Source organism: Aythya ferina, assembly GCF_964211825.1.
Source record: "Aythya ferina genome assembly, chromosome: 5".
In the NCBI taxonomy this organism is placed as follows: Eukaryota; Metazoa; Chordata; class Aves; order Anseriformes; family Anatidae; genus Aythya; species Aythya ferina.
This window is the reverse complement of record NC_140301.1, coordinates 3,438,653-3,453,400: the sequence shown is the minus strand read 5'-3', so window position 1 is coordinate 3,453,400 and position 14,748 is coordinate 3,438,653. Positions and strand designations below refer to the sequence as shown.

Sequence of the window (14,748 nt, the reverse complement as noted above, 5' to 3'; positions counted from 1 at the left end):
GTGTACAGTTCTAAACAGAAAATTTAGGGATGTGAATCTAGCTATTTATCATGGGATCTTTGATTAGTCATGCAGTAAGCTAGCTTAATGCTTTGTGATTTCCATACGCATTAGCCCATGACAAGGCATTCAAGTCATGACTCCACTTAGTCAAAGAACATCTGCAGCACATGTGAACAGACAAATGCAAAACGCACTCTCCTCATTGCCATGTCAGGATATTTTAAAGAGGGGTATGTGGGAACACGAGGAGAGTTCATGAAGCACTTTGAACATATTTCCCAGTTTTGAGATGGAACTTGGCTGCAGTGCACAAAGGAGTATGTTTTCCTGTAATTACACAGGGCTCCAATAATGCCAGATCATTTATAAAAGACCTAACTGGAATTACTAGATAGTTCATTGAAACTATTGTCTCTTCAAAGCTATTGTAGCACAATCTTCCACTGATTAATTGCACAAAGCAAGACTTCTGACTTTTAAGATCTTTCCCGAACATTCCCCTACAGTATTGCCATCAGTTCCACGAGATGCTAGCAGTTTAGCTCATGAAAGGTGTTGGAGTTAAAAGCTTCTTTCATCAAGACAGTTCTGTTAAAATTAAGTCATGGGGTTCCCAAACATTAAAAAAAAAAAAAAAAAAATCTCAATAGAGCTTTGTAATCTTTTCAAATACTAGAAGGTCACTTATGTTTTCAAGGCCGTTTAGCAAGGTCAGGTTGTAATGAGCTGCAACTACTTTATTTGTTATTTGTGGCTCTGAGGGATTAATTGTCCCCACTCTGTCTCATCCACAATCTAAGGCCGAATTGTCAAAATGATCCATGGCTTTCGTCCCCAGGCCCATGGTTTCATTATTAAGGTGCGTTCTAATCGATAGTAGCATTTTTAACATTTTGCCCCTTACGTTTTATCAATCCTTATTATCTAATGACCAATACTGAACTGGCACAAGGTTTTTCAGAAACGCACTGACAGATTACAACAGGCAGTCACATGCATTTGTAATTAGACTTCATTACCATTATAAGTGCTGAATGGGAGCAGAATAGAAAGGCAGAAGGAATGCACCCAGTTCAGAGCTCATCCCATTTCTTAGAGGCCCTGCACAAGTCTAAGTCTTAATTTAAAAAAGATGACAACAGACAAACATTTCAGATCTTTTTCATGTTCACAGGTTCAATTTACTCCACTCCAGTGCCCAAGTCATATCAGAAGCTTTGAAGACTATGTAGAAGCTACAAAGTTTTGTTTTGATTAAAAAAAAAAAAAAAAAACTCATTGCAAAACAAAGCACACTGATTACATTCAGTGTTCTTAGATTTGCTTATTTGAACTACTTTGATTCCTTCTCATAGTTTAATCTGTTTTCTTGTTAATGTTGTAAATACAAACATGAATTTTCTTTTCCCCTGGAAACTGGAACAATGGCAGATAGTTCCTTTAGATAAAGTCACTATTGGTTTAGAAAGAAAGCTGAGGGGACAGATCCTCGGATGGTGTAAACTGGCTCAGTTCCACTGAAGTCGATGGAAATCCACTAATTTACGTGTGTGAACATCTGGCCCAACAGCGGTCATTAACAGAATATTGCCCAAGAGGAACGTTTCCAGGCTAGAGAAAAGCTGAAATAGTTATTTTACATTTCATAGCCTTCATTTTCCCTCTTTCTGTGAGAAGGGAGTCCTGGGATGACTGATGAAATGGCTTGCTCTGGCCCAATTCAGAGAATCTTGCTACCTTTCCAGTCTGCCCTTGTCAAAGCAAGCAGTTTGTCTCCGGATGGCATGTTATACTGCCAGCTACACACAAACACATGCATGAAGTGGAATAAAGTGAGACAAACTCAGTGCATACAATGATTTAGGACTACAGCTAAACACTAACATTCATGTATTTGTTCACACTATATAAAGAGAAGAAAAAACACCATCACAATATTAAGTGCAAATTGAATTTTCAAAACCAAATCTGAACGAAGTCCTGATTTGTGAATTCTGTAAATATAAAATTATTTCTGCCTCCACTTAGCTCAAAGTTTTGTTTATCAAGCCTTCAAACTTGGCATTTTTGTGAGAACCTGGTCTGCATACCTACGATCCTTATTATTTATTTTTTTCAATTATATTTCCATTTTCCGAAGTACTTCTAGAGCTGGATAGGAAGAAAACCTTCTATACAAACTTAGTCTGTAGACACCTGAAATAGAGGAATGGCTGGCATGACTCTCTTGATATCAGCTGAGACTTCACAATGAATTCTAATAATGGTATCTTAAATGCAGTCACTTTGCTGATCACTGCAGGCAAGAAAGAAGTGCTATGAAGACTTGAATGATGTACTTTGACATCTTATTTCCTATCACAAATTAACACTACTAAAAAAAATAAACCACCAAAAAATCTCCACTGGTATTTTTCACATTAGTGCAGAAATAACTGGCTCAGACAGTCCATTTCGAAGGCCCAGAAATGTTGTCTTTAAAAGAAGGGACTGACTGCGAAGGGAGACGTTTCTGCTGTGTCAATTCTGACTTCAAGAAGATACTGCAATTTCATGAAGTTTTGTTCTTCAAATGTTGTTTACACTACTTGTGGCTATGGGCTCATTTTCTCAAGTCTGACCTGAAATGTTCTGTACACAGCATACCAGTCACAATTTTGACATTATTCTTAAGCCTTTTGAAATGTGCAGTGAGGTCCTACAAGAAGTTTCTTTGTTAAAGGTTTGAGAACTTGGGCTTCTCCTGGCTTGTGCCTGCTGAAGAACCACTCCTCACACACACCCCCCTCCAAATGAAGCGCCTAATGTCTTACCTCCTCAGCTTTGTCAGATTGATCATTATCCTGGAGAATACATTAATCCTGTTAGCTTCTCACCATTATTCTCCAAGTCCAAAAAGGCAGTAATAGTCTTAACACTTGTGTAATGTAAGCAAACCTTTCTGCTTTAGGCCATAGTGAAGGTAAAATGCTTTTCTCTAATCTTGAGAGACTTATCCCAGTTTTCACTGCCATTAAAGGAGATGTTTCTATTTCAAAGTCTCACCTGTCTACAGATTGCAAATAATAACTGCCACAGAAACACAGGGAAGCTTGCCCCTCACAAGATTAATATATTTGGTTTTCAGTTTTGCTCATCTTCTGATGAAGGATTTACCCCATTAAGAAGGTTGTGCATTATGAGAAATACAATCATTAACAGAAATCAGAGCCAGACTTTATCTTAGTTGTTTGCCTATGTGGCCAAAACATGCCTTATAATAGTGATATCATCACATACATATGTTAAAGTCAAGCCTTTTAGCAGTCCTTAAAGCTTTTACACAAAGGAGGCTGCCTTCTGCTCTTGTTCTCTGAGGCCACACATTTTCAGTGGAGAGAGACGATCGGAGTGAGGAACAGACTTCAGAGATTATTTTTGCAGACCTAACACAGGGTTAATTTAAAAGTAGAATTTAGAAGTAAATGCAGGTGAAGCAGCCCACTGCATGGAGATGGTTCTGATAAACATTTTTACTACTGCACAACTTCCTCATTGAAGTCCAGGACCTCCTTCGTTGGCATGGTTGTACACATAAGACCAATTAGCAACATGCTGTCAACTCCAGGCAGTCAAAATTACCTCAGTTCTGAATTGTTCAGAGAAGGATGCAGAGTATTATACAACATACCTGCTTAAATCTGAATTATAGAAAGGTTTATTGATGCTGTTTAGAGATCTTAACACTATTACTGAAGTAGGCACATGAATCCAATTCAAAGAATGAAGCCTGCCTTCCCTATGCATTTTCCTACTGAGGTATAAACAGCTAAATTCATGGCTACATTTCTCCATAAAAGAGTATTTGGGGATGGTAGGTAATATTGGGCAATGTTTAAATAAGAAGCGACTTAGTTTGAGGCCATACAAGCAAGTCTGTGCAAATCTGAATTTTCCAGAGGTTGTAAAAGTTTGATAAAAGCTCTCTCCATATGCTTGGTTGGATTTGTTTGTTTGGATTTTTATTTTTTTTAATGAAATCCCCTGATACATACAAGACGCTTGGGCAATTTATGTTCTCTTTTAAATATTCCCCAAAACATTAAAACAAACAAACAAAAGGGTGGAGGAGGGAGACAAGCATGTTGAACCATTGAGCCACTTTGGCCCATCTGTGACTGTCAGAAGATTCAGAACAGTCTAACTGAAAACATCAGCTTGGGTATAAATTCACTGAACCAGCATGACCTCAAGCACAAAGTCCTGATTATTATATGCATGGCAGGTTCTCCAAGCAACAGAAAATACACAAGAAGTCATAGATACTACTGGGACTTTCCTTCCTCCTACGTCTGGGGATTTCTGGCAGTAACAAAAAGCCCTCCTGCTCCTGTTATGTTCAAGTTGTTTTGTACTTTGTGGTAGTTGAGCATGAAAACTATTCTGTGACCTAAAAGGCTGAAAATATTATATCACACCACAGCTGAATAATCAGCTATTGGCTATTTCCTTTTTAAGAAAGAGTACTTCTCATCATTCTTGTTTACCTGATTCACAGACTACACACAATCATAACATTTCTTTAAACCTTTTTGTAACATTGCATCCTTGCTGGATTTACTCCATTAATACCCAGTGTTACACACAACAAGAGGATTCATTCACATATCCCTCTTAAAAAAATACAGCATGTTTTCTAAAACATGGTAAGGATTTCAGTAATGAAACTAGCTAGGTGTTCAGCCTCACAGATGTTCTTCAAGAGCAGCATTCTTTGCCAGCCTTTAAAAAAAAAAAAAAAAAAAAAAAAAAAAAAGAAGTTTCCTTTCTTCTCCCATTCCACTATGCTTACCAGGCTAACAATGAAGCAACCATCTACTTTGCAATACAACAAATGGGGAGCGGAAATTTGGGCAACACATACCAGACAGTTTTCAGCTTTTGCAGAAATTACACGGCCACTTTAACACTGCACAGAATAAAATATTGATCTCCCCCCCCCCCCCCATGGAATCTTAGTCTTTTTCCATTTAAAATACAACCAACTACCATTAATGAAACTAAAAAGGAAAATGAAAACCTAAAATCAGCATTGGGAACATTCTGCTTGGGGACCCCCGGAACTTCTCAGTCAGACCTTCTCAATTCACTCCAGAAAGAGCCCCACAGAAGTACCCCTGAGGGAGGTGTTATTCAACACTGGTACAGCTGACGGAGCCTGTCCTTACCAAGACATGTTGAGATTCATCTAACCTAGCTTTAGACATCAAAAGGTTAGGCATTTAATTCTGAATTTGTCACTGTAGGCTTTTCTACAGTCAACAGAGAGAAACAGGCATCTCCAGGGGGCAATTCATCCGACCTGCCTATTTCAGGCTAAGATGAATCACTCTCTGAAGGTGCTCATTTTTCCTCAATTGACTGTGAAGCGAACATAGGGTGACTTCCCCACATTTAGACATCTACATTTATGATACTGTGGTGAAGACACCTGAATTCCACCCACAATTTTTGGAGCTCAAACCAACAGATTTGGCAAGCCAGCAGTGTTAAGTATCCACTCTGTAAAACTCAAATTTTCACACCAAACTACCAAGTTACATTTTTGTTGACTTTAGCAGTCCTAGCACTTACAAAACTACTGCCTTTGTTTTAATTAGTTGCAGATCCAAGCCAATAGGTCCCCCCCCCAAAAAAAAAAAAAAGAAAAAAAAAGAAAAAAAGTTTAACTCTGTCTCTTGAAGTATTAATATTTTTGTTCATTCTCTCCTGTTCAGAGCCTACTTCCACAGGATAATTTTCAGAACCACCAGTGAAGCACTTTCAGTGCATACACTTCTATTATTATAAAGCGTGATGAGCCTATCTTTCATCAGTAACTGCATTTTATCCCCTGACAGTCCCACTAACTTCTTCCCAGACATGTCTACTGATAACAAATTTTAATTTTTAGTTTTAAGCCTTTGTAACTTCATAGCAACATACAAATTAATTACAGGATACACTACCGAAAGAAGCAGTTCCATGCATATCCCTTTCATAAGGGAAGTCTTCCAGCTACATATTTTTCCAGTGGGATAAGGTGCTGTTAGACATTCAGGAAGGTCCTTTCAATTATTATTTTTGGACAGATGATCCATTAGAGCAACACCCACCATTAGCACTGTACTCACGGATATACTCTATACCTTAAGGCTAAATGAGCCCTCAGATAGAATCTAATCCATGATCCATCAGCATTTAACTTAAATGACAGACCTATATGTTTTCCCTTTAATGACAAACTCTTACCATATGTCTTCTTCCACCGACGTACAATGTATTCCCATCTCTCTCACCAAGTCTGAACAAACAATGTTATTTCTGTAACACATAAATACAGTGTTCTTTAAGTATTAGATTGCCACCTTGTTTATTTTAAGGTATGCTTTGGGTGTTTTTTCTTGTTATAAAAAAGTCACAGCTAATAAAATAACTTTGAACAATAATCAAAATGACATACAAAAAAAAAAAGAGGGAAACCAAGAGGAAAAATGCTGCTAAAGAGATCTTTATAAACTTGTTCATTTTTAATATATCACAATTATAATCACTAAATAAAAAAAAGTTTTGCCACATGACCAGCTAAAACAATCAAAAAATTCATCAGTTTCATTCAACTCTATCCATTTATTTCAGTCTGCCTAACCACAATTTCACTCTATACAGCATTGCTACAGAACAATCTATTTGCTCAAAATCGCGCCTCCAGCAGTCAGCCGAGTTATTAGTATCTGATTGCTGATCTTCTTGCAGTTACCCTGTGGCAGATTCTCCTTTCCTGCTTGTGTGAATGCAGAAGGCGAACCCCATCCCACATAAAGCTGTGAGTAACGCCAGCTCTGAAACTGGAGCCGTCACCTGCCGATGTCCTATTCACTTCCTGAATTTTAGCAGATTTTAAACGCTGCTGTGCTTAACTATGTGTGATCAGATGCTACACTTAAGTGTATTTTTAGGGAAGCACTCTGCCAATGATTCATAATGGTCCCACATAGGAATGCATTTAACCAGAGGCTTAGCTTAAAGCCCATGGCTGATCTCAAATGGCAATGGAAGGTTGTTTTTCTCAGAAACAAATATAGCAAGTACTCTACATGTGGATCTAAAGTGTAAATTGCTAGCAATTTATTTCCCAAACAAGTGTTTGATTTACATGGCTACATAGTTGCCATGAGGGATCACAAAGACTACACACTGAAGTTAGGAGACAGTACAAAACCAAGCTCCTCATTTACCAGGACACCGAAAACACCAACAATTACCTAAGAGGTTGAGCTGTCATGAACCACTCCACAGCACACCAAGGTGGCCAGAGGCCACCAAGGACCAAGCACAGCAGCCTGGGGCTGTCAAGGGTGCACCTGCACTACACTGAGCATTAGGCTCTGGCTGTTCTCAAATGGTCCCTCTTCATGTCACACTACAGTCTGAAAAACTTACACCTTAAGGTTTAAAAAGGCCCTTCAGAAGAAGCCAGCCAGCACAAGCAGCCAGATGACTGTTACAAGGCTGTAACCATACGGCCCACAATAAACAGTAGTAGAAAGGAAGCATATATGGATTTAAACGGCTTAATTAAAGTTAACAACTGAACTTGACAAAACCACTCCTTTGTCTGAAGGTCTCTAATTCCTCTGCGTTCCCAAATCCCACAGCTCCATTCTTTTTGTAGGTATCATTCTCTGTACACTGTCAAGTGTTTTTCTTAAGGAAAGAAGTATTTTGTTCATGGCATTATTTTTATAGATTAATTTAGGATTGATTCCCCTTCACACTCTCTGTACAGAAGTAGCTAGTGGCCTACATATTTCAATTTAAAAAATGCATTGGTTTTGTGTTATATACGGCAAAAAATACATAACATGTTTCTGTAGGATGAGGGCAACATGTAAGAAAGGCTTTTCAAATGCAGTAAAAATAAGAAAAATTCTGCCTGTATGTGGAGACCTTCAAGTCACGTTTCACAGCAGGACAAGCTTTTATTACTAAGACAAAGTCCTGAGAACAGATTTATAAGGGGCATGGTGGCACTGATTAGAAATCCTTATGAATGCCCACAGAGTGCAATATAAAGGCATTGAATGAGTCCAGAAAATTAATTACAGCCACTGGGAAACGTTTACTTCCATGATACTGGCCACCAGTGAAAGCCAGTCAAGTTTCAGGAGCAGGTACCTAGTTTTTAAATATACCCCATAAAGCTCTTCGCTTTTGGTTACTAAAGAGAAAGGAAGAGGCAGTAGCCACCCCAGTATACAAACCCTATCAATCACAGCACTTGGAGACTTGGCTCTCACAGTAAAATAAAATGCCTTGATATAAAATTAATAGCAAGTCAGAGAAAATACTGTCCAAAAATGGGCATTGGGAGGTACTGGCACAAATAAGCTAAAAATCTGTTAAATTTCTAAAAGAAAGGTCAAAAGCAACATCATCCCCCCTAAAACCGACCCTCACTCTGTCCAAATTGCTTTCATGGTCGCAATACCTGAACAAAAGCTAAAGACCTGGAGCAGTTAGGCCCCACTGAGATCAATACCAGGATTCCCACTGAACTTGCTGGAGACAGAATTTCACTTGCAGAGAGTAAAATATCATCTTTAATCAAGTTTTGGTCCCCCTGGATCAAGTATGCTTATGTGGTGGTTTTACCGTGCTGGGCAGCTAAATACCATAACCGCTCTCTCACTCCTCCTCCTTAGATGAGAAGGGGGAGAAGTAAAGCAAAGAACAACTCACAGGTTGAGATAAGGATAATTTAATTAAAGGGAAATAATAGTAATAATAATTAAAGAAAGATTATTATGAACTAAACAATTTAACTAAAGGGAAATAAAAAGGGAAAGGGGAAAAGGGAGGGGAAAGGGGAAAAAAGGGAGGAAAAACAAAACAAATGAAGGCTACGTGGAAGTGCAGAGGAAAGAAATTATTCTCTGCTTCCCACAAATGAGCGATGATTGACCACGTCCTCGAAGCAGGGCCTCAACGCACGTAGCTGGTGTTCGGGAGGAGGACCGACATTTTCCCAACGAGAGCCCACCCCTCCCCTCTTCTTCCTGTTTCCACCTTTTATTGCTGAGTGTGACACCACATGGTATGGAATATCCCTTTGGTTGGTTTAGGTCAGCTGCCCTGGTGATGTTTTTCTTCTCACTTTTTGCCCACCCCCTAGGAGGGTTAGAGAGAGGTCCAATGCTGTTCCAGCGCTGCTCAGCAGTAGACACAACACTGGTGTGATAACACTGCTGTTCCAGCTACAAGTGCAGAATACGGCACTGTATGGGCTGCTGCAGGGAAAGTTAACGTTCCAGCCAGACCCAGTACAGTTTATACAGTGGTGACTGCAGGACACCTGAACTGACACATTCTGTGCCGTGATTTTCCTTCACACGCTTAAGAAAGCCAAGTGCCTGTTTTAGGCAGTTTGCAATCTAAAACCAAGATCTGCAAGAACTTCCCTATTAAAGAAGGCATTCCTCACAGGAATCAATATCACCCTCAGTCTGGAAGCTGTTCCCAAATGAAAGGGAGAAGACCAGCTAAGAAGTGAATTGTTTTGGAAATATCAACTAACACCATGTTAAAGTAAACATCGCTATCTTCTAGTGCAAGCTTGCACTTTTGTTTAACTTGCAGATTAGCTGGTTCTAATTCATTTTAGGATGGAACACACTCTTCTAATTAATGCGTGATCTGAAATAGATGTTTTTACCAGCTCATTGGACAAGCCAACCAGAAATGTTTATGAACACAACTGTGCCTGTGAATGTTCACATTGGACTGGAGTGACCATAACAGCAACAGTGCTTCTTCCATGGCCAAAGCGTTCCACAGTGGCAACCAGTCCAGCTGATCAGGAGTCATGCCCGGCTATCAAAGTCAGCAGCAACTAGTAACATTCAGCCCCTACAAGCTATGAGAAGGATCACATCTTGAAAAAGATAAGATCATTCATGACTATTGTTAGGAAAAAAAAAAAACTGAAGAAGTGTTTATACCTGAACTAGTTTGCACTAAACAAGAAATCAGCTCACACCATTAAACATCATCTATGGTCCAAAAGTATCAAACATTACTCAACATTATGGGCAGCCTTGCATGATCTCTCAAAAAAAAAAAAAAAAAAAAAAGCAAAAGCAAAAGGGCAGAACTCATTCATATAATCCCTTATATATTGTATTGCTGCCCAGAGCTCATCGCATCCCTCTGATACAAGACTTTTCTACTTTGTGCTCCACTGAATGATTTTCAGCCGCATGAATGTTATTAAAGTCAAAGTTTCACACAATATGAGTATACACAAAACAATGCTTTTTCCACACAAATGTATTCACTTGCATTCCTCAGCAGAACAACAATATATTATTCTGGACAATCAGCTCTAGAACCTTGCTCCACAGACTACAGGAAACAGTTAACAGCAGAGAAACAAAACCTCCTTACATTTCATATAGCACAAATGTTAATTGTGCAACATTGCAAGAGGTTAAAAAAAAAAAAAAAAATCACCCTGTCACCTAAGCCTTCAAGTTACTTCCTTAAGGATGAAACACTTTGCCTTATTTTTTTTAGAAATAATTTTACAGCGTCCTCATGTATGGAAATCCCAAAATAAGAAGTCTCATGTCAAATGCCAAAATAAAAAAAATAATCATTCAGTAACCATGAACTTAAGATGAACTTAAGGATACTTGGAACAGACTGCAAATGGGAAATATATGAAACACTTGAGAAACAATTCAAAAAAACTCTATATTCTGCAGCCTTGAATGGGAGCAGACAAGAGTTGGCTTGAAGCCTTTTCTGTAGGTGCGCAATCCTACATCTAGGTAGAAAATAGCTGTGATCACTGCTTCCCTCTTCCATAACAAGCTAACCTGGCAACCTCAGGAGCAGACCAAGCCAGCACCAGTGACTATCAGCAGCTGAAAGAAACCACCACTGCCTTTTTCAAAGACAGGCTGTTAACCAGCTTCAATGCTTTCAGGCAGCCTACCTGGTTTGTTTGCAGCTTTAATACACTGGTGGCTACTTATGCAAAAAAGGGGAAAACTAATTAAATTTGTTTATGTATGTTATCGTGTGGAGCACTCATTTCCAGACATCACGCTATGAATCATTAAGTAACTGCTAAATTGGTCTCCAGGGATAGATGATGCCTCGGCATTGGGCAGGCCCCCATCCCGCCAAAGCCAGGTGTGCTCCGCAGCGAGCAGGCGTTCAAACTGCTTTAAAGGCCATGGGCTGGGGATGCAGCCAGGTCTCACACTGCGTGGGAGTGCTAGGAAATCATGAAAACAGTGACAGCCCTCCTGTCAGAGTTACTCCTCTGTTTGATTAATGAGGGCATTTGAAAGACAATTAGCCAGAGCAGGTTTGGCTGCAACTAGCTTATCAATCAGGCACCCTCTATTCAAAGCACTAGTGCCTTCTTTTGTTTTTCTGTTGCAAAAGAATTGTATCAGTGATGCACAAACAACCAGGGACTTTCAGGTGGTATTTAAAAAGAAGAGAGCAGAATGTAGCAAACCACAGCTGAAATAGTAATTAAATAAATAAATCATCTCTGCGACTTCCACATCACTGGCTTTTTAGCTTGGGCAGCCTTGAATTCACCACACACAACTACATCAAACGCTTTCAAGTTTCAGCCAAGTTTTCAACAGCAAAGAAACCCAAGTATGAATGATCATATCTGTAATGAAAAAAATAAAATATTCCTTCATTGGGAAGCCTACTGTGGACCCTACTCTCTGAGCCTCAGCATGTTTCAAACACTTATTGCTTCAATTTAAAGAAATGCATTTGTTGCAATAACTGGTCGGGTTGATTTATCTATTAGTGATGCACCCTTACCGCTTTTCAACTACCGGCCTGGGTGGAATGCAGCTAAGCAGCAACTTTTCTTAGACGTCTGCTCCCCCAGGAACACGTTTTACAGTTTTGCTTTAGCTGAGAGCTTTGCCTCAACTGGGGCAGACCTCGGCCCCAAATAAGCGATCAGCAATAGGGAATGGACTATTTAAACCATGTCAGAGCTTTTCCTGAAGATCTGCATTTCCATCAGAACAATTTTCATGAAACTAAGAAAATGACGACTTTTTTTTTTTTTTTTACCTGTGAATAAGTAGAGCTGAATTACTGACTAATGTACTTAAATTGCTCAGGCACTAGATCTGAATAAATCCAGGCTTGAAAGAGTAAGATTGAGTCTGAAGCGTGATGTACCACTTTTCCTTTCAGTTTACAGTTAATTTTCCCTGGTAATACCAGATCAGAAGCATTTTTAATGCATGACTAGTATAGTACTAAGTGGATATATCTGCAATGCTAGGAGGCTATTTTTTTATTTTTTTTTTTTAGCATTGCTATAATCTGTTTTAGAGGTGAGCTCACAAAATAGCTACATCGTGTGTGTTTGACTACTGAGCTAATAAAGAGGCAAATTAATCTCTGATTAGATTAGGTGGAGTACAGAGACAGAGGGAGCTTCATCACAGCCAAAAGACTTCTCCATGTTGGAAGTATACGATAGTCCGGCAGAGACGGAGAACCGTAATTGATTTTAAAACTCTGGAGCAATTCCCCCCGAGACCACACAGCTTGTCACAGGGTTAACGTGCCAAGCCACTTTTGTGAAGATCTCCAGCCACCCCAGTAACCCCAGCAGCGGCACCCACAAGGGGAACACTACTGCAAGCTTGCCACTAGCAGTTTACCCCCTGGCCTTGATCCAGGATCCACTGCAGAGAGCCAAAGGCCGTTTCAGTGGATTTTAAATTGGTCCCCACACTCCTCTAAATTAGAAAGGTGGTAATGAAGCATTGGGAGATGCCAATCAAAAAATAAAGACAACCTAAGAAGGTGGTGGGTATCCAGTGAGTCCCCATGACCTTGCTCAAAGTGAACAGTTTCTCATGTGTTTTTGGCTGGAATGCTAAACAAAACCAGACAGAGACCTACATGGTGTGGCATGGCTCAGCTCTGGGCCATGCTCTTGCCTCACGCACCATGTGGGCCTTCATCCACACAGCTTATTGGAAAGCCTCTGGCCAGTGCAACCCCCTCACCCAAACCTGGGCATCATCTGGGAGAGGGCTAGTTGGCATCAACAAAATCACACCAAAAACACAGTAGCAGAAAAGCCCTACGAGCACTTGCAGTGCTGTATTCGAGTCTGTGCCTGGCCTTGCTTAGTTTACTAGTGCAGATAGAGCTACTATATTCTACTTTAACTGGATTCAGGACATGCTAATTGGCTCCTTGCAAGACAGTCGTAAATGCTATGACAGTGCTTTGGCGAGAAAGTGGAAGTGCTGGGATAAATGCAGGTTATAATCTGTACTATTAGCTTGTGATCATTTCAGGGTAGGGGAGATCAAGTGGACAGAAATAGGTCCACTATTTTTATACGGATTAATACAAACTGCCAGCTTCCTCTGAGTAACAAAAGGTTAGAAGGACCCCGGGCAACTGACAGAGACTTTGGGTTTTGTCATCACCTCTAAGAGAACAATTGCCTCTTCCTCCTCTTATTCATAAGTCAGAAAGCATCCGGACACTTTGCTTTCTCAGCAGTTTGATGAAACAATGGCATGAATAAGAATAAATATACTGCTACATTTCCCATGTATTTCAAATTTGAGGTTGATAGATGGTTAAAAAAAATGTAGGGCACTTCACAAAAGTAGACCTTTCTGTTTCCCATCAGCAATCTCCAGCCACTGCCATTTTACTTAGCTGAAACACCTTTTGTGTCCAACAAGCAGAGATGTTTATTAAGCAGAGATGATTAGATTGCAGGTTACGTGGATTTAGATCGTGCTACCTACTTTTCTATGATGTCCACAGAGGGTTTTTATGAAGTATTCTGCCTCAGAGGCTGAAACCCAAGTCAAATTTTAAAGAAAATGTCAACAGTTATAGTTAAGAAACACCTCGCCCTTCACTTCCAAGATCAGATTGCTTTCCAGACAACTGCAAAAGTTTTCTTCTTCCTACAAGCCCTGACATGGCTCCCCTACTGGGAGCCTACATGGCTTACCCCTTTTGAGTGCTGTTAGGGAGGCCAGTTTCAAATCCAGGGCCAGTTCAGTGAAGAGCACCAAGTTTTACAGTGTGTCCTGCTATCTGGAGCAAAGAAACTGGCCAGCCAGCAGAAGAGAAATTGTGCCTCTCCAAACATGCCAAAGAGGATGCAAGAGCCACACAAAATGTATGCTTTTCCCAGGATAAAAAAAAAAAAAAAAAGTGAGGGAGGGTTGTAGCAATGACTGAAGAAATTTATTCTTTCACTGTCTATTTATTTGAACCTCTGGCTCAGGTGTAGTAGTTTAATTGACTTTCATAAATCAAGAAAATAAATATATAATTTCAACCCTGATCACAAGGTGTATAAAAATGACCTTGGATCCTTCTTCCTTGTGAAGAGTTGGAGAAATGCTATCTGTCTAGGACAGATGGTTTTCACCTGGGCAAAAGTGACAGAATATGCATCTTGGCTGACATTTCATTAACTACAATTTAGAAATTCTTCCTTAGCCTTATGCATTTTTTTAATGCAAGTAAAGTTTACCTTGCTAATTGGTTCACTAAGTAACACATCATTGTTATTAAAAGGAGAAATGAAAACTTGCTGACCTAACATCCATGGCTATGATTATTCTTGTCAATTATTTTACATTTGGAAAGCCAAACAAATGTTGTATATAAAAACTAAATACT

General features: G+C 39.6%; 1 protein-coding gene across 14 annotated transcripts in view; it reads right to left on the bottom strand.

Annotated features, from left to right (window-relative positions):
- The window catches only part of LOC311437857 (uncharacterized protein), a 197,778-nt gene that overhangs the window by 170,725 nt on the left and 12,305 nt on the right, over positions 1-14,748 (bottom strand). For all 14 annotated transcript variants that reach the window (XR_014693757.1, XR_014693758.1, XR_014693759.1 and 11 more), the window contains one exon: positions 6,274-6,345. The gene's annotated coding sequence lies outside the window, so the exon portion shown is untranslated. The remainder of the gene's footprint in view (positions 1-6,273; positions 6,346-14,748) is intronic.